The sequence below is a fragment of the Hypanus sabinus genome, chromosome X1, assembly GCF_030144855.1.
Source record: "Hypanus sabinus isolate sHypSab1 chromosome X1, sHypSab1.hap1, whole genome shotgun sequence".
In the NCBI taxonomy this organism is placed as follows: domain Eukaryota; kingdom Metazoa; phylum Chordata; class Chondrichthyes; order Myliobatiformes; family Dasyatidae; genus Hypanus; species Hypanus sabinus.
Genome location: NC_082738.1, coordinates 29244692 through 29271012, shown reverse-complemented (window position 1 = coordinate 29271012; position 26321 = coordinate 29244692). Strand labels below are relative to the sequence as shown.

At 45.6% G+C, this 26321-nt stretch overlaps 1 protein-coding gene across 11 annotated transcripts in view; it reads right to left on the bottom strand.

Annotated features, from left to right (window-relative positions):
• Positions 1-26321, bottom strand: part of LOC132384735 (bridging integrator 2-like) — a 119026-nt gene that overhangs the window by 53166 nt on the left and 39539 nt on the right. The gene's annotated exons all lie outside the window — the stretch shown is intronic.

The window sequence follows — 26321 nt, the reverse complement described above, 5'->3', positions numbered from 1 at the left end:
AGAATTATGAAAAAACATACATTACAAAGATTGACAAACAACTAATATGCAAAAGAAGACAAATTGTGTAAATAACAAGGAAGTAAGTAAATAGTACTGGGAGCACGAGTTGTTGAGACCTTGAAAGTGAGTCTATAGCTTGTAGAATCAGCTTAGCGTTGAGATGATTGAAGTTATCCACTTCACTTCAGGAACCTGACAGTTGCAGGGTGATAAATGTTCCTGAACCTGGTGGTATGGGACCTAAGGCTCTTGCCCAATGGTAGTAGTGAGAAAGGGGTATCAAAGATTCAAAGTTCAATGTACAGTTATTATCAAAGTATGTATAGAGTATACAACCTTGAGATTCGACTTGTTGCAGGCAGCCACAAAACAAAGAGACACCACAGGACCTGTTTAAAGAAAAACCCCACACAACAGGACCATCAAATATGTGAAATCGCATAAGCAACAAAAAACAAATAACACACAGAGCATTACACATCAAACTGCCAAACCCCCAAAAGTGAGTCCACGGCCATGAACCGCCAAGGCAAGTGAAGCCGCTCCGGGAGCCGATGGCCGCAGCCACACCACCGAGTCAGTCAGTTTGGCGCTTTGCTGATGGCTGCAGGGCCAGTTCCGCACCAAAGTGCCTCGATCAAACTGTGCAAATAGTAAAGCGTGTTTAGAGCAAACATCAAGCCGCAGCCGACAGTGAGTCCATACCGCCGCGAGCCGCCGAGATGATTGAACCTTGCAGTGTGGGACCGCACCATCCGCAGTCAAACACTGAACACCCTTATTCACTTTCTGCTCTCACCCTCGTCGATTTTAATCTTGCTCAACACTTTAACCGGCGTAGAGTAATTGAGCTGAACATGGTATGCGTTCTACCATTAGGAGGCAACACTGCGCACCCCCACCGATGGCCGTAGCTGTACTCCATGCCGGATCCTCCAGCAGATCATAGAAGTGCCAGATTGTTCAGTCGGCCCAAAAGTACATTCTGAAAAGGGAAACTATAGGCTGCAATCGATCGCAGTTCAGAAGAAGTATACCTAAAAGGAGGAGAGTGTCCAGTCGTTTTGTAAATTGTCTGCAAAATGTTGTGGTCGGTCACTGGCACCATCTTAGTGCATGGCCTAGTCTTTGGTGATGGGTCCTGCTTACTTGTGGTAGTGCTCCTTGGTGGGGAGGATTTTGCCTGCGATAGACTGGGCTGTATCCACCACATTCTGTAGACTTTTCTGTTCCTGGGCATTGGTGTTTCCATAGCAGACCCTGAATCAACCAGTCAGTGTGCTCTCCTCTGTGCATCTATAGAAGCTTGTCCAAGTTTTAGATGACGTGCCGAAATCTGCGCAAACTTCTAAGAAAATAGAGGCGCCCCTGTGCCTTCTTTGTGACGGCATTCACGTTTCTTCAGGAAGGTTTTTGGCAGTTATCTGAGTTCAAATTGCCTCTTCTTTCTCATTAATCCAACAAGATGACGTGCACCCATTCTCAGCATTAGGTGTCACCAGCCCTCGTTCATCCACATGTCCCATGCTCCTCAGTATCGCCAGATAGTACCCAGCTGCATATCTTTGTTATAGGAATTATATACTGTACTCATTGCCATACATCAACAACACTCACATAATTACAATAAAAATAGATCACCCTCCACAGCATCTCCTCACTACACATTGCCTCTGTTTGTAAACCAGCTACCTCATCTTCAGCACTATCAACTACCTTTCCTATGATACTTCTTGCATTGAAATAAACACAGCTCAGGACACTAGTCACACCATGCTCAACCTTTTGATTAGAGCCATAGAATCATAGAACATTACAGCACAGAAACAGGCCTTTTGGCCCTTCTTAGCTGTGCTGAACCATTTTTCTGCCTAGTCCCACTGACCTGCACCTGGACCATATCCCTCCATACACCTCTCATCCATGTACCTGTCCAAGTTTTTCTTTAATGTTAAAAATGAGCCCGCATTAGCCATTTCATCTGGCAGCTCATTCCACACTCCCACCACTCTCTGTGTGAAGAAAGCACCCCTAATGTTCCCTTTAAACTTTTTCCCCTTCACCCTTAACCCATGTCCTCTGGTTTTTTTTCTCCCCTAGCCTCAGTGGAAAAAGCCTGCTTGCATTCACTCTATCTATACCCATCATAATTTTATACACCTCTATCAAATCTCCCCTCATTCTTCTACACTCCAGGGAATAAAGTCCTAACCTATTCAACCTTTCTCTGTAACTCAGTTTTTCAAGTCCCGGCAACATCCTTGTAAACCTTCTCTGCACTCTTTCAACCTTATTAATATCCTTCCTGTAATTTGGTGACCAAATTTGATTCCTAACTTTGCCTGAGGCCTCCACAACCTCTCCACTAACTTTTCTGGCACTCTGGCTGCCACCCCCCGCAACTCTAGTTTAAACCCCACCGTGCAGCAGTAACAAACATTCCCACTAGGATATTAGTCCCCCTCCAGTTCAGGTGCAAACTATCCCTTCTGTACAGGTCCCACCTTCTCTGGAAGAGAGCCTAGTGATCCAAAAATCTGAAACCCTCCCACCTACGCAGACTCCTCAGCCACGTGTTAAACTGTATAATCTTCCTAGTTCTGGCCTCACTAACGTGTGGCATGGGTGGCAATCCTGAGATCAGAACCCTGGAGTTCCTGCCCATTAACTTAGCATCTAACTCCCTGAATTCCCTATGCAGAACCTCATCACTCGTCCTGCCCATGTCATTGGTGTGTACATGGACCACGACCTCTGGCTTTTCACCCTCTCACTTAAGAATGCTGAGGACTTGATCCAAGATATACCAGACCCTGGCACATGGGAGGCAACATACCATCTGGGAATCGTGTTCTCACCCACAGGACCTCCTGTCTGTTCCCCTAACTAACAAATCCCATATCACCACAGTGTTCCTTTTCTCCCCCCTTCCCTTCTGAGCCACAGGCCAGACTCAGTGCCAGAGACTCAACCGCTGTGATTTTCCTGTTAGATCAAACCCCTAACAGTATTCAAAGCGGTATACCTGTTGTTGAGGGGGATGGTCACAGGGGTACTCTGCACTGGCTGCTTAACTCCCAGTCTCCTGTCTCCTGCACCTTGGGTATAACTACAGTATCTCTCTATATGTCCTATCTATCACCCCTTCAGCCTCCCAAATGATCTGGAGTTAACCCAGTTCCAGCTCCAATTCCTCAACACGGTCTGTTAGAAGCTGCAGATGGATGCACTTCTTGCAGTTGTAGTTGTCAGGGACACTGGAGGTCTCCCTGCCTTTCCACATCCTGCAAGAGGAGCATTCCACTATCCTGCCTGGCATCAACTGAGCAGAATTACAGGAGAAGGGAAAAACTCACCCGTGAGCTTTTCTTTCCTTTGCTTTCTCTGACTGAAGCCTCTCTTTGCTGAAGCCTCGAAGAGCTACAGCCTCAAGATCACCACCCTGACTCTGTCCACTCAGACTATGCTGTTGTGCTTGCCCTGCTTCCTTTAATCAATCTCAAATGCGATTGGTCACTGGTCACTGCAGCAGCGACCTGCTGCTCACGTTTCTACTGAGTGAAATCCCCTACTCTCAAAAATCCTCACTGACCACTGAGTAGTTTCTGGAAGATGGCAAATGTTATTCGTTTGTTCAAGAAAAGGAGTAGGGATAATCCTGGGAATTACAGACCGGTGAGTCTTACATCAGTGGTGGGCAAACTACTGAAGCAGATTCTTAGAGACAGGATTTATGAGCATTTGGAGAAACATATGTACTCTGAAAGAGAGAAAATCTGCAGATGCTGGAAATCCAAGCAATGCACACAAAATGCTGGAGGAACTCAGCAGGCAGGCAAAGAGTAAACAGTCGATGTTTCAGGCAGACACCCTACATCAGAACTGGAGAAGAAAGATGAGAAGTCAGGGTAAGGAGGTGGGGGAAAAGTTATGCAGCTTCCGCCATCTCAATAAGGGATCCCACCAGCAAGCTCATCTTTCCTTCCACCTCCCCACTAACTTTCTGCTTTTCACAGGGATCGCTGCCTACGAACCATCCCTCCCCACTGATCTCCCTTCTGGCACTTACCCTTGCAAGCAGAACAGGTGCCACACCTGCCCCTACACCTCCTCCTTCATGACAATTCAGGGCACCAAACAATTCTTCCAGGTGAGGCGACACTTCACCTGTGAGTCTGTTGGGGGGTCATCTACTGTGTCTGGTGCTCTCAGTGTGGCCTCCTGGTTTGTCAGTGAGACCCGACGTAGATTGGGAGACCGCATCACCGAGCACCTATGCTCTGTTCGCCAGGAAAAGCGGGATCTCCCAGAGGCCACCCATTTTAATTCCATTTCCGATTCCCATTCCGACATGTCAGTCCATGGCCTTCTCTGCTGCCATGATGAGGCCACACTCAGGTTGGAGAAGCAACATCTTATATTCCATCTGGGTAGCCTCCAAACTGATGGCATGAACACAGATTTCTCGAACTTCCGGTAATTGCCCCCCCAACACCCACCCCTCCTTTACCATTAACATTTCCTGCCTCTCACCTCCTTCTGATGCTCCTCCCCCTTCCCTTCCTTCCATGGGCTTCTGTCCTCTTCCATCAGATTCCCCCTTCTCCCACCCTTTATCTCTTTCACCAATCAACTTCCCAGCTCTTTACTTCACCCGGTTTCACCTATCACCTACTATCTTGCACTTCTTCCTTCCCTGCTCCCACCTCCCACTGTCTTACTCTGACTTCTCATCTTTTTTCAGAGACTTACTCCCAGGATGGAAAGCACTAATATGAGAGGGTGTAATTTTAACGTGATAGCAGGAAAGCACAGGAGGGATGTCAGAGGCTCATGGAGAGTGGTGGGTGCGTGGAATGTTCTGCCAGAGGTGGTGGTAGAGGCAGATACACGAGGGGCATTTATGAAACTCTTAGATAGACACATAGATGATAGAAATAGGATTATGTTGGAGGGATGGGTTAGATTGGTCTCAGAGCAGGTTAGAAGGTCGGCACAACATTGTGGGCCGAAAGGCCTGTACTGAAACCTGTACTGTACTGTTCTATGTTCTAAACCTACTCTGAACTACTTCAAATGCATTTATATCCTTTCTTAAATAAGCCAGATCGTTAAATATATTCAGTTTGGTAGTGTCCTCAGGGCTGGAGGAGTCAAGGGCTACAGCAGAAAGCTGGAACATGTTGATGATCAGTTAGGGTGCAGCAACAACTGTTACTCCTAATTTTGATGTTTCTATGTTTTTGGGGAGATCAGGCAATGACAGCTAATCAAATAAAAATCTGAAATTTGAAAGACAGCCAGAAGAGTGGGCAGTGAGGAAACTAGGTTCAAGCTCCACCTCTGTGACTTCCAGGAGAGTACTCAGGGGACGGGGCTGATGGATCCCAAATGAGAATGTGAACATATTTGCCCTCTCAGGTGGAATTAAACTTCGACAGCGTTATTTGAGGAATAATAATTCTCCCTGTGATTCTGTCTGATTAACCCAACATCACAACTAGAGGCACGAATGTGAATTGGTTATGTCCCTGGACCAGCCCCCAGATTCCTGGACTACTGATCCAGACATGAGTTCAAATCCGATGCCAGCAGTTGTGGAAGCTAAATTTCTACCCACTTAGAGATACAGGCTCCTCTGGCCCAACAAGCCAGCACGCCAAATTGTACTTATGTGGTCTATTAATGCACTAACCCTTACATGCTTGGAATGAAGGAGGAAACCGGAGGGTGTACAAACTCCACAGAGAAAGCAGCGAATTGAACCCAGGTTGCTGGCTCTGTAAAAGTCTCATGGAGAACGTATGAACTCCTTACAGACAGCGGCAGGAATTGAACCCGGGTCACTGGTAATCATGATAACCACAAAATGATCGGATGGTTCATTAGTGCCCTTAAGCAGAGGCAATCCACTGCCCTTACCCAGTCTGGGTCTACATGAGGCTACAGAGCTACCAATGTAGTCAGCTGTTAACTACCCCTGTGATTTAGGGGTGATCAGGGATGGGCCATATGCACCACTATTGCCAGTGACAGCTATGTCCTGTTAATGAATGAATTTAGAAGAACCAATCCAGCTGATTGGGTCATTATTGGCACCTGGCTGAGTGCAATTTGTCTGCTGCCTTTCCTGAATTACACATTGAATGTTTTGCATGGGTTGTAAAGCTCTTCCTTGTCCCTATTTTGCAAAAGGTGCTCAGGCAACAATGGAGCTCCTTCCTTTCTTTCTCCATCACAGCTCCCGTTGCTCGTCGTCTACAATGAAGCGTCTTTAGCATTATAAATCTCTGCGCCATGCAGCAGCTCTGTGTCCCTGCTACTCTTGACCTTGGTGGGAGAGGTGAAGGATCAGAGAGGTGCAGTCAGAGTAGCCTGAGTGAGTAAGCGAAGTGGGGACTACATCACTGGTGTGACTCTTCACTTGATGAGCCCGTCCTCTGCTCCTCAGCCCAGTGCTTTGTTAAGTCTGACTCCCATCGTGCCCTCTTATCCAGCTGTCACGCTGCTTCTAAAGCAATCCGGAGTAACACAGACAGAGTACTGCAGGAACTCAGCAGGTCAGGCAGCACCTATGGAGGGAAATGAACCGAGACCTTTCACCAGGACTGGAAAGGAAAGGGGGAAGAAACCAGAATAAGAAGGTAGGGAGGGGGAAGATGGAGGAGTACAAGCTGAAAAATGATAGGTGAGACCTAGTGAGGGAGAAGGTAGGTGGGTGACTGGGGAGGGCGGATGACGTGAGAAACTGGGAGGTGATGGGTGGAAAAGGTAAAGGGCTGGAGAGGAAGGAACCTGATAGGACAGAAGAGTGGACCTTGGGAGAACGGGAAGGAGGAGAGGCAATAGATGCTAGCCTCTAAACTGTCTTCTGTCTAGGTAGCCTCCAACCTGATGACATGAACATCAATTTCTCTGTCTTCCAGTAATTTCTCCTCCCACCTCCCCTTTCTCCCTTTTTCCATTCCTATTCTGGCTTCTTTCTTCCCTCTTCCCTTCTCCACACCTGCCTATCACCTCCCTCTGGTGCTCTTTCCCCTCCCCCCACTCCTTATTCTGGATTCTTCCCCCTTCCTTTCCAGTCCTGCTGAAGGGTCTCGGCCTGAAACGTCGACTGTTCATTTTCCTCCTCAGATGCTGCCTGAACTGCTGAGTTCCTCCAGCATTTTGTGTGTGTTGCCCTGGATTTCTAGCATCTGCACAATCAATTTCTAAAACAATGCAGCTTGTGTATTGCAGGCAAGGGACAAACCTCAGCACGCTGGAGCCCAGAGTGCAGGAGAAGTGGACTTCTAATTTCATCAAAGAGCTGCTGGGGTTAAAATGAGCCAGGCCTCAGTAATGGTACTTTGGCCTGTCAGACAAGCCTAGGGACCATCTCCATGTTATTTTCCATGTTGCTATACAATGTAGAAAAGGGTAATTCAGCCCATTGAGTCTATGCTGGCTTTCCAGGCTAATCTATTTTTCCGCTCATTTCACTGTGATCTATCCTCCCCATGTTCCCATCAAATGTCCTAGTATTCTCCCCCTCACCCACGCAGTGGGGTAATTTTCAGAGGCTAATTAACCTACCAACCTGCAGGCCTTTGGGATGTAGGAGGAGACTGGAAGGCGGAGGGGAGGGTGGATGAAGGGGGTTGGGGGTTTGGGGGCTTGAGGGTTTGATGCACCATCAATAACTCTTGGAGACGTGAGGCGAGATATAGGCTTTTATTGGCTGAAAGAAAGAACAAGCAGCAATTCACCACCACACTGCATCCTGGAGACTGAGGCCGGCGGCTGTGTCTCCAATCGCCTTTATACCGGGGTCCGTGGGAGGAGCCACAGGAGCAGTCAGCGGGGGTGGGCGTGTTCAGACAGGTATATGTAGTTCACCACAGGGTTGGAGACAATGGGTGATGGCAGTAGGGAAGGGAAGGGTCACTTTCTCTACTTCTTCAGGAGTTTGGGGAGATTCAGCACGTCACCAGAGGCTCTTGCAAATTTCCAAAGATGTACAGTGGAAAGCATTCTGACCGGTTGTATCACCGTCTGGTATGGAGGCTCCAATGCACGGGATCACAACAGGCTGCAGAGGGTCAGCCAGCTCCATCACAGGCACAACCCTCCCCAACATCGAGGACATCCTCAAGATGCCAATGCCTCAAGAAGGCGGCATCCATCACTAAGGGCTCTCACTACTCAGAACATGCACTCTTCTCATTACTACCACCAGAGAGGAGGTACAGGAGCCTGAATACCCATACATTCAACAATTCAGGAATGGCTTCTTCCCCTCTGCCGTCAGATTTCTGAATGGTCCATGAACACATGAACACTACCTCAATGTTCCTCTTTTTCACTATTTCGTTACTTTTGCCAGATATAGTCATTTTTGTGTATTGCACTGTACTGCTGCTGCCAAACAACAAATTTCACAGCATATGTCTGTGATAATAAACCTGATTCTGATTCTGTTCCAAGACTGTATAATGTTCCAGCTAATACATTAGCTCTGATGAAAATGATTAGTGGAATCTTTTCCACCCAGCTGTTTCTCACTCTGTCTGCAGCCAGTTGGATTTGAGCTTCGGTAAATTGCTGAATACTGCAGGAGAGTCAGTCATGCAAACAGCCAGACCCAGAGTGAAGTAACGTGGGTCCAGCGACTGCAAGAATTGGTCAAAGGCTGACCCTTCTGGCAACCCAAACACACACTGATCAGAGAGAAAACTAGTGAAAAGGGAAGAGGTTTCAGGAACAAGTCCAGCAGACAGGGGGAGGGAAATGGGCTTTGGTTCTGATGACTGTGGTCATTGGGAAACAGTCCTTGTGTCAGTGAACTTCACCTTGAAACAACCTTTTGTTTGGTTCTGCAAACCCCACATGCACAATCTGCAGATATGAGGCTAAGAAATGTAATGAGATGAAGCACTGAGCTGTGAAATAATAAGTTTGCAACAAATGGGGATAAATGGGAACAAGTCCATGTCCTGTTCCCAGAACCTTCCTTGTTTGCATATTCGGTCTCAAATCAGCTGCTTGCGCTGTGCTTACTTCCACTGTTCCAAGGGACACAAGAGGTTTTAAAACGAATTGTAGTGTTTGAACTTTACACAGTCCAGTTTCAATCTTGCCCAGAGTAGCTTGCGCTGGCGATTAGTTGCATCTGTGACTATACAGACCCCAATTTATCCCTGCAATAATTTTCTTTAAAAGGTGACATTTTTATTCCTTTTTTTATTTTTATACATTTTTTATCCTGAAATAATTTTCTTTAAAAAAAAACATATTTTCTCTGTCAGTTTGCTTAAAGCCTGAAGTTGTTTGACCTATTTTTGCAATGCTACTTTGGAGGTAACATGGAATATAGAACATAGAACATTACAGCACAGTACAGGCCCTTCAGCCCACGATGTTATGCGACCTTTGAACCCTACCCTAAGATCAATCTAGCCCTTCCCTCCTACATAGCCCTCTATTTTTCCATCATCCACATGTCATCCATTTACCTAAGAGTCTCCTAAATGCCCCTAATATATCTGCCTCTACCACCACATTACCTGCACTCACCACTCTCTGTGTCTAAAACATACCTCAGACATCTATCCCCTATATTTCCCTCTAATCACCTTTAAGTTTTTTGCCATTTCTACCCTGGGGGAAAAAATCTCTGGCTATCTACTCAACCTATGCCTCTTATCATCTTGTACACCTCTATCAAATCACCCCTCATCCTTCGCTATAGGGAGAAAAGCCCTAGCTTGCTTAAATCATGCTCTTTCATCCTGGAAGCATCCTGGTAAATCTGCTCTGCACCCTCTCTAAAGCTTCCACATCTTGATTAGTAAGGGTGTCAAAGGATATATGGAGAAGGCAGGAGAATGGAGTTGAGTGGGATTATAAATCGGCCATAAATGAATAGCAGAGCAGACTCAATGGGCCAAATGGCCTAACTCAGCTCTTATGTCTTATGGTCTTATGACCAGAACTGAACACAATACCCCAAGTGCTGTCTAACCAGAGCTTTATAGACCTGCAACGTTATTTCATGGCCACTTTGATTTGTTGCATTGGGTTTGCCCATTAACCTGACAGGTTAACTAAGCCCTTAGAATGTTTCTAAATTCTTCCTTGCTGTTTTGTATTTTTATGTCAGAGAGCTGTGTCTTTCTCTGGGCTTGGTTTTAATTCCACTTGGGCCATGAGCCGCTGCTAGGAGCAATATTCTTTCACTTTGCCAGAAATTAGCGTGAATCAGCCTTTTGATTCAGTGACATTGATATTACCCCTGTCTCGGAATCAGAATCAGATTTATTGTCACTGATTATAAGTCATGAAGATTGTTGTTCTGTGGCAGCAGTACAGTGCAGGCACAATAAATTACTATAAGTTACAACAGAAAAAAAATTGCAAAAGACGAAGATAGAGGTAGTGTTCATGGGTTCATGGGACATTCAGGAATCTGATGGCAGAGGGGAAGAAGTTGTTCTGAAAATGGTGAGTGTGCATCTTTGGGCTCCTGTACCTCATCCTTCTTGGATGAGGAAGGCATGTCCTTGGATTGTGAGAATCCTTCATAATGGATGCTACCTTCTTGAGGCACCACCTGTTTAAGATGTCCATGATGGTGGGGAGGCTGGTGCCCATGATGGAGCTGGCTGAGTTTACAACTCTCTGCAGCTTTTCCCAATCCTGTGCACTGGCTCCTCCATACCAGACAGTGATGCAACCAATCAGATTGCTCTCCATGACACATCCATAGAAATTTGCAAGAGTCTTTGGTGACATACCAAATCTACTCAGACTCCCAATGAAGTAGTGCCACTGGCGTTCCTCTTGCCACTGCCAATCTCCTGGAGTTCCTTTCAACTCAACCAGTGTCTTCTGCTGGCAGACAAAAATGACTGGCAAAATTCTCAGGGCATCTAACCACTCCTTGAGAACATTCTGGGTGTGTGCTGATTGGGTCTGTTTGGCTTTTTACTGGAAGGAGCTTCTGGTCAGCTCCTCCAGCTCACATTTACTGAGATCTGTTCTATGTCAGACAGCAGCGCTGAGTTTCTGTAACTTCCCTCTGCATCCCCCTGATCTGAGTCACTCCAGGTTGTAGAATTTTGCCTCCTCCATGTGCTGTACACTTGGTTCTCAGACGTTTTCCTTCAGATTCTGGTGTTTAGGTTTTCAGAGAGGATCTTTTGGTCTGGGTAATCTGGACTTTATGCTCCAGAATCCTGATTTGTCTTACTGTTGGTGTTTGTTTGTCAGCTTTTCTCTGGTCTGGATAGAAGTGAGACCTTCATTTATGTGGGACTGTCTCGTCCAGTTGCTCCATGGGATGTTCTAGTGAAAATCCAGCGTGTCCCCAACCCTGATTCCTGCCCCAGACTGATTTACAGGTGCACTCAACATCTTTATTTGCCTACTGTCAACTTTCTGTAGTTTGGATGAATCCACAGCCTTGATCTATGTTTCTGATCGAGGCTTTCCGTGTTCACTAAGCATGAGGTGAGTTGCTCCACTTTCCTTCTGTCCATTGTCTCCTGAGTGTGCACTTATTGTCTGTGTTTCTCAACCTTGGCCACCTGCTCCCAGGTTCCTGCCTCAGCATTTCGAACTCTGGAACTGGAACCATGCAGCCACTGATCTAACTTCAGATCCAAATCTGAGATTAATTTTTTGGAGATCTTGTCAGGATTTTTATTTTTACACTTCCAGCTGTTAAAAACATTAAAAAGCCTTTTCTCCACCCACAAAAGTAAACGGGTGACTGTATTTCATCATTCATGCCTCTCTTAAACTGTCACTGTCAGTACACATTTCTACTGACCTTTTCTGCCTATCTTTACTTGTTGAGGAATGAGATCCAGACTCAAGAAGTTCTGTTGCAATTTTATAAAACTCTTGCTAGGCCACATCTGGAGTAGTGAGTGCATTTCTAGTCGCTCCATTACGGGAAGGGCGTGGGGGTTTTGGAGAGGGAGCAGAAACCCACCAGGGTGCTGCCTGGATTAGAGGATTATGTACTGTAAGGAGAGGATGGACAAACTTGGATTGCTCTCCCTAGAGCGTCAAATGCTGAGGGGAGACCTGACAGAGGTTTATAAAGCTATGAGGGGCAAAGGTAGACAGCCAATATAATTATTCCCAGGGTCAAAATGTCTAAAGTGAGGGGGCATGCATTTAAGGTGATGGGATGGGGAATGTTTTTATACAGAGGATACTGGGTATCTGGAATGCTCTGTCAGGAGTGGTGGCAGAGGCAGCTACCATAAAGGCATACAAGAGGTATGAATCTGCAGAGAATGGAGGGATATGGACCATGGCCAGGCAGAAAGAATTAGGTGCAATTAATTTGATTAGTTGGGCACAACATCATGAGCTGATGTTCCTGTACTATACTGTCCTATGTTCGGTGTTAAAAGTAAGGGCTCCTGGACCGGAACTGTGCAGGGCAACAGACCATCACCACAGCTCAGTGTTGATATTCTCTTTGTACTTGTGCTTAGATTCAGCTGACACATATGTGGAGCTTTCACCCTGAGACAACATTACATCTTGCTGTTCTGAGGGCGGCATTTGTTAGTTGCCGTTTAAGACTGCGATTTCCAGGTGACAGCACGTGGGGCGCAGAAATGCTTTTTAGGAATGAGTGGCCTAGGACAGTAAGTACAAAAGGTGCACCGAAGCAGATCACAGTTCACTCTTGCAATGATATAATCTGTATGAAGTCCACTACTTTGCCTCTCATTCAACCACCTCCGATGCCTTGCCCATGAGTTTGGATGCTGTAAGCATGGCCAGTGGTCACCACATTCACACACACAGGGGTGTGTATAGAGAGGCTTTGAGGCTGAGAAGAGCTCCCATTCTACTTACACCACATTTATTTTCCAAATGGGAAGAAAATGCAAACATCAGAGGAGCCCTGGTGCAGCTTTCCCTAGAGGTGAATTTGCAGGTTGGGTCAGTGGTGAGGAAGGCAAATGCAATGTTACTATTCATTTCAAGAGGACTAGAATATAAAAGCAAGGAAGTAATGCTGAGCTTTATGAGGCATTGTTCGGACTGCACTTGCAGTATTGTTAGTGGTTTTGGGCTCCTTATCTGAGAAAAGATAAGATATAAAGAAAAGATCATAAGATATAGGAGCAGAATTAGACCATTTGTCCCATCAAGACTGCTCCACCATTTCATTATGGCTGATCCATTTTCTGTCTCAGCCCGTCTCCTGCTTTTTCCCCATATTCCTTCAATCCCTGCCTAATAAAGAATCTATCAAACTCTGGCCTAAATATACCTAATGACTTGGCCTCCAAAGCCACCTGTGGCAAAGAATTCCACAGATTCACCACTCTCTGGTTAAAAAAATTCCTCCTCATCTCCGTCCTAAAAGGATGCACCTCTATTCTGAGGCTGTGTCCCCTGGTCTTAGAGGAAACATCCTTTTCATGTCCACTCTATCGAGGCCTTTCAACCTTTGATAGGTTTCAAGGAGGTTAGTCTTCATTCTTCTGAACTCCAGTGAGTACAGGCCCAGAGACATCAAACACTCCTCATATGATGAGTCTTTCAATCCCAGATTCATTCTAATGAACCTCCTCTGAACCCTCTCCAATGTCAATGCATCTTTTCTTAGATAAGAGGCCCAAAACTGCTCATAATGCTCCAAGTGAGGCCTCACCAGTGCTTTATAAAGCCTCAGCATTACAACCTTGATTTTATATTCATATCCTCTCAAAATGAATGCTAACATTGCATTTGCCTTCCTCACCACAGACTCAGCCTGCAAATTAACCTTTAGGGAATCCTGCACAAGGACTCACAAGTCCCTCTGCACCTCAAATTTTTGAATTTTCTCTCCTGTCAGAAAGTAATCAATCCTTTAATTTCTTCTACAAAAGTGCATGATCATGCTCTTTTCAACACTGTATTTCATTTGCCACTTTCTTGCCCATTCTCCTAATCTGTCTAAGTCCTCTGTTTCCTCAAAACTACCTGCCCCTCCACCTATCTTTTTACCATCTGTAAACTTTGCCACAAGGACATCAATTCTATCGTCCAAGTCATTGACATATAACATAAAAAGAAGAGGTCCCAACACAGACCCCTATGGAACACCGCCAGTCACCGGCAGCCAATCAGAAAAGACTCCCTTTATTCCCACTCTTTGCCTCCTGCCAATCAGCCACTGCTTTATTCATGCTAGAATTTTTCCTGTAATACCATGGGCTTGTAGCTTGTTAAGTAGCCTCACATGTGGCACTTTGTCAAAGGCCTTCTGAAAATTCAAGTACACAACATCAATTGATTCTCCTTTGTCTATCCTGCTTGTTTTTTCTTCAAAAAATTACAACAGATTTCTCAGACAAGATTTTCCCTTGAGGAAACCATGATGACTACAACCTATTTTATCAGGAACCTCCAACTACCCTGAGACCTCATCCTTAATAATCAACTCCAACGTCTTCCCAACCACTGACAAATTGGCCTATAATTCCCTTTCTTCTACCTTCTTGAAGTGTGGAGAGACATTTTCAATTTTCTATTCCTCCAGAACCATTCCAGAATCTAGTGATTCTTGAAGGATCATTACTAATGCCTCCACAATTTCTTCAGTTACCTCTTTCAGAACTCTGGGGTGTACACCATCTGGTCCAGGTGACTTATCTACCATCAGACTTTTCAGCTTCCCAAGGGCCTTCTCCCTAGTAATGGCAACCTCATACACTTTTGCCCCCTGAGGCTCTCGAACTTCTGGCATACTACTAGTGTGTTCCACAGTGAAGGCTGACACAAAATACTTGTTCAGTTCATTCACTATTTCCCTGTCTCGCCATTACTTGCTTCTCAAATTAAAACATTGCAGGACCACCCCAGCCCCTATGACACTCATTGGTCCCAGATGACCTCCAAGGTGCCCTGGGACAGCTGGGCACGGAGGTAACCTCAGGCAGATGGCTCGGTGCTGGATGTGTAAATGGCAACCCTGGCCACTACAAGGAGGTGTCTCTAACTGAGTCTCTGCTGCAGCCCTGAGTCTCCAGATTGGTGAAAACAGACAGTCACTGGTGTGTGCCCGTCGACAGGTGGTGATTCTCTACGTCAGGACCCCGCAGTGATCCCCGTACACCGGGCACCCTCCCCGGTGGTGTGCACTGGTGATGTACATTTCCACCACCAGCAGGAACACTGTCTTCAGGAGGAGACACCCCCAGCGGCAAGCACCAGCCGTGCTGCTCTGTGGAACGCTGCCTTTTACTGGGACCCGTTCAGAGTCTGAGACGTGGTCACCTCTAGTCAGGACACTCCCCCACCGGTGGAGAGAGAGTCTTTGTCTGTGAGGGATGGGCCAGACAGCGGGGGAGCGAACTGCTCACGGCCAAGGTCTCTGGTCTTCCCGCCACGGTGGGTGTCGAGGGGGATGGTGAATGGACTGACTCCTGCTCGGCCTGAATTGTTCATTGCACCCAGAACCTTCCTCGGAAGCTGGTCCCACACTCTTTCAGAGATGCCCTCTGTGTCGTTCCACACCACACAGAGGTGTTACTGCACAGGCGGCTCCTTGCACATTGTACACTTCCCCTCCCTCATCTGCTATCCAGGCACACCTTCGCCACCCATTCTGCCATCCAGCAGTGAGAGGGGTACCTAGTAGAGGTCTCTTTATGCTGAAGTCCTGCCCTCATGCATCTGCTGCAGGTCAGCAGGGTCTGTGAACATGAGGAGCACAGTATTAGTGTAAGCCAAGAGGAGTACCTCCACACCTGATCCGTACAGAGACAGATCCATCAACCACCTTCTCTGAACACACAGGAAGGGCCTCACGCAGATGGATGGTTGTGCGGTGTCTCTAACGTACTCCACTCCTAAGATGAAGGGACACCTTCAAGGACCTGTTGACCCTCACAAGATGCCCCGCAGCCATGGACAGACATTGTATTCAGGCCCCATAAAGTGGACCAGGTCCTGGACCAGTCAGTGTGGATCACGTAGGCCAATATGGAGACAGCGGGTGGCCATGCCCCTGGCAAAGATCCTGTAAACCAAGCTGAGGAGGGTCACAGGGCTCCAGTATCCCAAGAGGTGGAGATCTCTCCTCTTAGGCAGCAGGATGATGATTACCCTTCACCATGCAATAGATATCTCCCATTTACCAGGTTGGGTCCAGAGATCACCTGGACCTGTGCATAATCATTCCCCAGAACGTTCCTAAAGCCCTGAAGAATTCCTATCTGGTCTCCATAGATGGTGAAAACAAAAAGAGGGATTAAATTGGATGCAGCAAGTAGGATTACAGAGAATTCCACAATCTTTTTAAAACGAAGTAGAAACAAAGGAAAGGGGGAATGGGTGTGCAGAGCAAGGGGAGGTGGGCGGGATCCTAGATGAATATTCTTGGTATTCTTCAGGGAGAAGGATGTGCAAGATGGAGAGTTCACTGACACTGACTTTCTGGACTCCTGCACTCACTCTGTTTTTAAAAAAATGGAACTTTGGAGACATGGGCTGGCTTCCTTCCTGGACAGGAACGATAGTCTTAAGTTCTGCTGATGTTTCAATAAAGATATTTTTAAACAGGAAATGAAAGTGAAAAAAGAACAGGATGAGTACAGTCCCTCTGCATTGCCCTTTCACAAACTTCCTCACAATTCTTCAAGTGGCAGTGTCACATATTACAAAGAACACAGAACACTCCAGTACAGTGCAGACCTTTCAGCCTATGAGGTTGAGCCAACACTTTAATCTACTCAAAGATCAACCTAACCCTTCCCTCCTACATAGACTGTTTCCCATCATCCATATGCCTATCTAAGAGTTTCTTAAATGCCCCTAATGTATCTGCCTCTATCACCACCCTGGCAGGGCATTCTGTGCCCCACCATTCTCTGTGTAGAGACCTTACTTCTGATATCTCCCCTATACTTCCCTCCAATCACTTTAAAATTATGCCTCCTTGTAATCACCATTTCTGCCCTGGGAAAATATCTCTAGCTGTCCACTCTTTGTGTCCACTAACTTTGAGGGATCTATGGACACCAAGATCCCTCTGTTCCTCCACACTGCCAAGAATCCTGCCATTAACCCTGTATTCTGCCTTCAAATTTGACTTTTCAACATGAATTACTTCACACTTTTCTAAGTTGAACTCCATCTGCCATTATGTCCTTCCGTAATGCTATCATGAAGTGCTTTTGCTATTTTTTTTTATATGTCGTAATTGATTTATAAGCTTTGGCTTACTCTCTCTCATTGAGTGATTGATAACTGCTCCCTTCTTGGGTTCACCTCAGAGACTGACAGCAATTGATACTCCCACAATGCACAAAGTGGAACTATCTCTCGTGGACCCAAGGCTGTGAGGGGTGAGAGCACCCTCTCTCTGGACCCAGGCCAATGGTGGTCTCATCTCAGTCCATGGCTTCAAGATCATATCTCACTCTCAGCAGATGCAACCTAGTGACGGGTCACAGTTGTCTTTAAGTAGAGAATGCCACTGATTGACTGAATCTGTGCTATATGACAAAACACACGCTTCTGGTCCATCCCTCTCAGTAGAATGACACGTTGTATCTTTCCGTTGCTGGGTAGATCACAACACTTCCTTGCTGGGTCTTTGTTGGTCAGAGTATATCACACCTTGTTATTTGTTCAAGTTTGATGACACACAACTCAATCTCATTTGATCAAAGCTCCTGGAACCAAATCAGTGATGCTGGTCAGTAATTCACATTCATTTTCTCCAAGACAATCGTCAACTAATACTCTGTTGTCCACTGAGTTCAAGAGAGTGATGAATGTGATGATCATATCAAGGTCTTTGATGGAACACAAGTCCCAATTCAGTGACAGATTGCTTTGCAGCAAAATTAATGATGAAATATGTATTGTACCCTCTAACTTCATCTAAGAATGTGGTGTCACAAATTCCTGATCATGGATCAGAGATAGTGAATAAACATGTCCCTGTGCTGTTGACATATCTGTCCCATCAGATTGACTTTTAATGATAGATCACAAACCCCACTCTCAGGAATACACCCAGGGATATTTTTCCCAATTTTCTCATGTTGGATCACAGTCAATGATGGATCACACCCCTCTCTGGACTAACAATCCATTGATATGTTACTTAATGTATTACATTGGGTCAGGCTGCTGGCATCAAGTGATGCATTGCAACTCTCTTTCTTGCTTGCCCAATGGAAGAAAGTCAATGCTGGACTGCAAGGTAAAAAGATGGATCATAACTTTCCATCGTCAGCCAAGCACTGGTTGTTGGAGCAATAAAGATAATTCTGGAAAGTATCACAACAGATCAATGGTAGTGATAATAAACACTCTTCTTAGACCTAACTTCTCATCCCAGTGATGGATCACTACATGGATATGGGTCAGTTATTGATGAGATTCTTCTCCCACTGAATCCAAGAGACAGATTGTTCACTGGTGATGGATCACAAACTTTGTGACTGGGTTGAAGCCCTTACTGCTCCAATGGATGCAACACTAATACAACGAAGATTGCTGTCCATGTTTGGAACAACGAGTGGAGACCTCAGCTCTACGAGCTGACTCATGATACAGCCCACGAAAGCTAACAAAAGGATTCACTGTCCCTGAGGTGCAGACATTTTGGAGAGATCCAGGTGAAGAGAATGTTCCATTGGGGAGAATCTTAACCAACCCCCCCACAAATCAAGATAACCCAGGGGAAGGCCTGAGTGAGGAAATGTGTCCTTATTGCTGGGTAACCTCAACTTGTAGAGAACCTGTGAAGGAGGTTTGTGACCATTCTCACTTCCTTGTTGTTTTGTGTAGAAAACATCTTGCAGTGGTCACATTTGACTTCAGCAGAAGTTGCCACTATTGTTTTGTTCCTGGACTACTCACGAAACATTTATAGCCCTTCATAATGGGCAAGGCTGGCAGAGAGCATTCACTCAGTGGGGATACAGGGGCAGGGGCTAAATAAAACAGGAACACCAGTTGGGTAAAGCCGGACCCCAATGGCATTGCGTCCACACTTTGAAAACTAGGCTATTCAACTCAGTCAAATGTCTCCTGAGAAAAAAATCGAAAATAACAAGGTGGGGTTATTCAAAGTGCAAGAGTCCTATTTAATGCTGAGGAAGCACGAAACCTTCTGAACAGTTTCTTCCCTTCATGAGGTGCTTTAGAACCATAACACTGAGCATGGTAATTTTCCACTGAGATATGAAAGCAATTAGGAGGTCTAAAGGTTGAGTACAGAGGACTGTAGACCTGTCATTACCTTGCCTGCACCGAGACTTATCACAAAAGGTCTATAGGACAACCGGGACTCCAATAAAAAGGGTGAAGCTTGCAAAGTCAACAGAAAACCTGGTGACATCTCAAGAGCTTTTTGAAGACAATTGGAAGGTGTGTTGACTTGGGGGTAATGTTTGAATCTAAGATTGGAGCTCCCTTGTTTCCTGGGTAAGGGAAACACCTCAAATAGGTCAGCCCTGAGTTTTCAATGCTTGCAGGTTCCATTCACACAACCTGTGCTGCAGGACTCTGTGACACTGGGTACAGTGAAGACCAGAGGGAGCAGACAAGCTCCCAGCTATGCTCCTGAAGACCTGATCTTCAAAACTACTGTGATTCTGGCCAGTCTCTTTCTGCAGTCATACTGCTGGCAGCTACCCAATTATGTGGAAAGTTGCCCATGTTTGTCCTGACAACAAATGACAGGACCAATCCAAGTCCTTCCTCACTGCTTCCTGCTCCCAAGAAGCATTTTGGTAAACACTTCAGAAGTGCCAATGAAACCCTTGGCCTGGTCCAGTTTGCCCTCCATAACCAGTTCAATCTTGGCATGGCTGCAGGCTCGTCAGTGCAGGATGGCTTTTCACTGGCTCCTTGTCAAGAGGACAGAGATGGCCAATAAACGCCACTATCATCAGTAAGATCCCTGAATGAGGGAACAAATAAATCCCCACCCACCAATGTTTCAGCATGATCACTCAGCTCCAGACCTGATCACAGCCTGGGTCCAAACACGCACCAAAGAGCAGAACTCCAGAGGCTCAGTGAGAGAGATGGCCTTTGACATCAGTTGACTGAGTGTAGTATCAAGCCGCACCCTCCCCCCAGTAAAACTGAGGTGAGTGGATAAAAGGGGAACACTGCAGTGGGTGGAGTCACCACCTTGAGAAAAGACCGTTGAGGTTGTTGGAGGTCAACTGTCACAACCCCAGGTCATGAGTGTAGGAGTTCCTCAGCACAGTGTCCTTGGTGCATCCATCTTCAGCTGTTCCATCAGTGACCTTCCTTCCATCGTACGGTCAGAAGAGGAGATGGTCACTGATGGTTGCATAGTTCCATTCACAGCTCCTCAGCAAGTGAAGCAGACCACATGCCTGCATGCAGCAAGTCCTAAACAATATATATGAGCATGGCTTGTTCATTATATCATAAACACCAGTAGATCACATCACATTGTCTCTAAATTGAAAGCATTGATGGAATAGCACGGCACCCATAGATCACATTCATTGATTGACCCCTAATTGATTCATTTTGTTAAGTCAGGCAGTTTTATTCAGTCTCTGACACTGTGTCCTCTTTCAGTGTTACTGACAGAAAAAAAAGTTCTTTATTGGATCTGAGACTCTGATATTTTTCATTGGATTACACTTTGTGATGGTTTATAAATCTTCCCTTCAGATTAAAGTCTGGGGTGTATCACTGTAATCAGTGAACAACAAACTTTTTCTACTGGATCTTGGATGAATCACCACCCTCTCTGATTGAATCAAGATCACTGATGGACCACAACATCAAAGTCACCAAAGATTCTCAACTGTGCCATTTTAGTCCAAGTCAATGGTAATTTACAACTCATCAACCAAAGTCAGTGGCAGATCAAGTCCCCTACTGGATAGAGGTATTGTCTCCTTAACATCTACTACCATCTACCATTACTGTCTACTACTATCAGGAAGAAGGTACAGGAGCCTGAGGTCCCACATCATCAGGTTCAGTAACAGTTATTACCCTATAACCATCAGACTCATGAGTCAGTGTGGGTAACTTCACTCGCCTCAACTCTGAAACTGATTCCCCAACCTACAGACTCACTTTCAAGGACTTTACAACTTATGTTGTCAGTATATTTATTTTTTATTTGCACAATTTGTCTTCTTTGAAACATGTTGGCTGTTTATTAGTCTTTGTTTATGTACAACTTTTCATAAATTTGATTGTATTTCTTTATTTTCCTGTAAATGCCTGCAAGAAAATTAAACGGGTTCTATATGGTGGCATTTCAGTACTTAGTTAATAAATTTATTTGGACTTTGACTTGACATTATTTAATTGCATTCAGGGACAAAAATTACACTTACTGGATCACATATCTTCCCCCCATTAGATCCAATTCAATCATTCTCATTAACCACAGCTCGCTCCAATTGGCTCGTGGTCAGTAATGAAACATCACACATTCAAATTAAATGAAATTCATCAATGGATTAGCACTCTCAATGCTTGTAGCACAAATTGATCTAAAAATGCCTGGAACATCAATTAGATCAAAGCAGTGAGAGATCAGAAGCCATCCTTATCAGGTCAATGATGAAGCATGGAGATAATTCTAGAAAGCTTCTCATCAGATCAATGTTAGTTATGGATGGCACACATTACCCTTGGACCCATCTTCTCATTCCAATTAATCCAATGATTGATTGCAACTTTCTCTTGTGGTTTTAGGTCAGTTATTGATGAGATTCTTCTCCCACTGAATCCAAGAGACAGATTGTTCACTGGTGATGGATCACAAACTTTGTGACTGGGTTGAAGCCCTCACTGCTCCAATGGATGCAACACTAATACAACGAAGATTGCTGTCCATGTTTGGAACAACGAGTGGAGACCTCAGCTCTATGAGCTGACTCATGATACAGCCCACAAAAGCTAACAAAAGGATTCACTGTCTCTGGGATGCAGTCATTCAGAGAGATCCAGTTGAACAGATTGTTCCATTGTGGAGAACCTCAGTCAGACACCACCCCCACCAAACCAAGACAAACCTACAGCTAGGGAAACCTGAGTTGAGCAAAGCTGACAGGCCAACTAAGTGTGTCTTCATTGTTGGGGAAGGTTGGCTTGTAGAGGACCTATGAAGAAGGTTTGTGAGCATTTTTGCTTCCTCGTTTTGGGTAGAAAATATCAGTGGTCACATTTGACCTTTGCAGAAGTTGTCATTATTATTTTGTTCCTGGAATACTCACAAAATATTTATAGCCCTTTGTAATGGGCAAGGCTGGCAGAGAGCATTCACTCAGTGGGGGCACAGGGGCTTGGGCGAAATAAAAGAAGACCCCCCAGCTGGGAAATGTGACCCCAATCCTGAATCCCAACTCAGTCAAATGTATTCTTAGCACCAAGTGAAAATAACAAGGTGGGGTTATTCAAAGTGCAAGAGTCCTATTTAATGCTGAGGAAGCACTAAACCTTCTGAACAGTTTCTTCCCTTCATGAGGTGCTTTAGAACCATAACACTGAGCATGGTAATTTTCCACTGAGATATGAAAGCAATTAGGAGGTCTAAAGGTTGAGTACAGAGGACTGTAGACCTGTCATTACCTTGCCTGCACCGAGACTTATCACAAAAGGTCTATAGGACAACCGGGACTCCAATAAAAAGGGTGAAGCTTGCAAAGTCAACAGAAAACCTGGTGACATCTCAAGAGCTTTTTGAAGACAATTGGAAGGTGTGTTGACTTGGGGTAATGTTTGAATCTAAGATTGGAGCTCCCTTGTTTCCTGGGTAAGGGAAACACCTCAAATAGGTCAGCCCTGAGTTTTCAATGCTTGCAGGTTCCATTCACACAACCTGTGCTGCAGGACTCTGTGACACTGGGTACAGTGAAGACCAGAGGGAGCAGACAAGCTCCCAGCTATGCTCCTGAAGACCTGATCTTCAAAACTACTGTGATTCTGGCCAGTCTCTTTCTGCAGTCATATTGCTGGCAGCTACCCAATTATGTAGAAAGTTGCCCATGTTTGTCCTGACAACAAATGACAGGACCAATCCAAGTCCTTCCTCACTGCTTCCTGCTCCCAAGAAGCATTTTGGTAAACACTTCAGAAGTGCCAATGAAACCCTTGGCCTGGTCCAGTTTGCCCTCCATAACCAGTTCAATCTTGGCATGGCTGCAGGCTCGTCAGTGCAGGATGGCTTTTCACTGGCTCCTTGTCAAGAGGACAGAGATGGCCAATAAACGCCACTATCATCAGTAAGATCCCTGAATGAGGGAACAAATAAATCCCCACCCACCAATGTTTCAGCATGATCACTCAGCTCCAGACCTGATCACAGCCTGGGTCCAAACACGCACCAAAGAGCAGAACTCCAGAGGCTCAGTGAGAGAGATGGCCTTTGACATCAGTTGACTGAGTGTAGTATCAAGCCGCACCCTCCCCCCAGTAAAACTGAGGTGAGTGGATAAAAGGGGAACACTGCAGTGGGTGGAGTCACCACCTTGAGAAAAGACCGTTGAGGTTGTTGGAGGTCAACTGTCACAACCCCAGGTCATGAGTGTAGGAGTTCCTCAGCACAGTGTCCTTGGTGCATCCATCTTCAGCTGTTCCATCAGTGACCTTCCTTCCATCGTACGGTCAGAAGAGGAGATGGTCACTGATGGTTGCATAGTTCCATTCACAGCTCCTCAGCAAGTGAAGCAGACCACATGCCTGCATGCAGCAAGTCCTAAACAATATATATGAGCATGGCTTATTAACTGTCAAGTAATATTTGTACATTTAAATCATCTAACAATGGCCACTGACAAAGAGAGCCAAGAGCCATACAGCAAAGAAACAGGCATTTTGGATCAGCATGTCCATGTTGACCATCAGGTACTTTTCTATACTAATCCATCTAATCCAAAGGTAGTGGGGAGGTTGTCAAAGCATTCAGTGGGATATAGATCAGTAGGAAATTTGGGCAGAGAAATGGCAGATGGAGCTTAATCTGAGCAAGTGTGATGTGTTGCACTTTGGGAGGTCAAATGTAAGAGGAAGGTAGACAGTAAATGAAAGGACCTTAAGGAACATTCATGTGCAAGTCCATAGCTCCCTGAAATTGGGACCAAGAAGATACAGAATACTTACTTTCATCAGTCAGGGCTTTGAATATAAACACTGGCTATTCACGTTACACCTGTATAAAACTTTAGTGAGGCCTTATTTGGAGTTTTGTGTGCAGTTCAGGAAGGATGTGGAGTCTTTGGAGAGGGTACAGAAGATATTCACCAGGATGTTGCCTGGATTAGAGAGTTTTAGCTAAAAACAGAAGTTGGACAAATTTGATAAGCACAAGAGATTCTGTAGATGCTGGAAATCCAGAGCAACACACAAAATGCTGGAGGAACTCAGTAATTCCAGCACCCTCCAATAAACAGTCAACATTTAGGGACCGATAACCTTCATCAGGAAAGGGGAAGAGGGAAAGAAGCCAGAACATGAAGGTGCGGGGAAGGGAAGGAGTAGAAGTTGGCAGGTGATAGGTGAGACCAGGTGAGGGTGAAGGTGGGTAGGTGGGGAAGGGGAGTATGAAGTGAGAATCTAGGAGGTGAAGAGTGGAAAAGGTAAAGGGCCAAAGAAGAAGGTATTTGATAGGAGAGGAGAGTGGACAATAGGAAAAAGAGGAGGAGGGACAGCAGAGGGAAGTGATGGGCAGGTGAGGAGAAAAGAAAGGGTAAGAGGGGAGTCAGAATAGGTTAAAAAAGATAGAAGGGGGAGGGGACAGAAATTACCATATGTTGGAGAAATCAATGTTTATGCCATCAGATTGGAGGCTACCCAGACAGAATATGAGGTATTGCTCCTCCAACCTGAGAGTGGCATCATCATGGTGGAATGGGAATGGGAAGTTAAATTAAAATGGATGACCACTGGGAAATCCTGCCATTTGTGCCACATGGAGTGAAGATACTAGACGAATCAGTCACCCGATCTACGTTGTATCTCGCAGATATGGAGGAGGCCGCACTGAGACCACTGGATACAGTAGATGACCCCGACAGGCTCTCAGGTGAAGTGTTGTTTCACCTGGAAGGGCTGTTTAGGGTCCTGATGGTGTTGAGGGAGGAAGTGAAGAGGCAAGTGTGGCTCTTGTCCCACTTGCAAGGTTAAGTGCCAGGAGGAAAATCAGTGGGGAGAGACAAGTGGACAAGGGTGTCAGAGAGAGAGTAATCCCTGTGGAGAGAGAAGAGTGGAGTGGAGGGAAAGATGTGTTTAATGGTAGGATCCTGTTGGAGATAGAAAAAGTTTTAAAAGATGATGTGCTGAATGCAGAGGTGAAGATAAGCATTGTGCATGTCTTCACAAACACATTTCCCTTGACATCAAATAGTGTTTCATATTCTGAGGTCACCATTGATCAGAAACTTAATTGGGTGAGCCACATAAATACTCTGGCCACATTGAGTGACTCACCTCTTGACTTCACAAGGCCTCCCCACCATCTGCAAGGCATAGGAATAGACCAGAATACCCAGTTCCAACAAATCTCAAGGAGCTCGGCACTACCCAGGACAAGGTAGTCCACTTGGTCGGCACCCCATGCACTCCCTCCACCATTGGTTCACAGTGGCTGCAGTGTGCACTGTCTACAAAACGCAGTTACTCACCCAGGCTACTCCGAAAGGTCTTTTCATATTTGTGACCTCTACCATCAAGCCAGGCAAGGGGAATACCGCAACCTGCAGGTTTCCCCCCTAACTCCCTCCCCAACAGCTCCGTAGGAGTGTCTTCTCTAGAAGAACTGTAGTGGTCCAAGGTGGTGGCTCACCCTGACCTTCTCAGTTGGGGATGGACAATAAATTCTGGTGTTGCTGTGGTGGCCAGATGCAGATGATGAAGGTAAAAGAGAACCCATCTCTCTCCAGGTACTCAGCCCCATGTTAAGGGTGGCATGGGCAGGATAGAAGATGGAAGTTTCCCCAGCTGCATTGAATATGCATCTACCTTTATCTGAGGAGCGTAGCTGATTGCACTGAGATAACTTTTTTTTATATTGGATCTGCTCTTAACAAATGAGACAGAGAAGATGATATAAGTGTGTGTAGAACACTTTGGATCTAGTGATTATAATGCCATTAGTTTCAAGATAATTATGGAGAAGAATAAGTTTGGAGCTCAGATTGAGATTCTACATTGGAGAGGGCAGAAAGGATCTGGCAAGTGTGGATTGGGAAAGGTTGATTTCTGGCAGAGGGGTGCTTGGTAAGTGAGAGAGCATCAAAAGAGAAGTTTTGAGAGTACAGAGTTTGTATGTTCCTGTCAGAGGAAAAGGCAAGGTT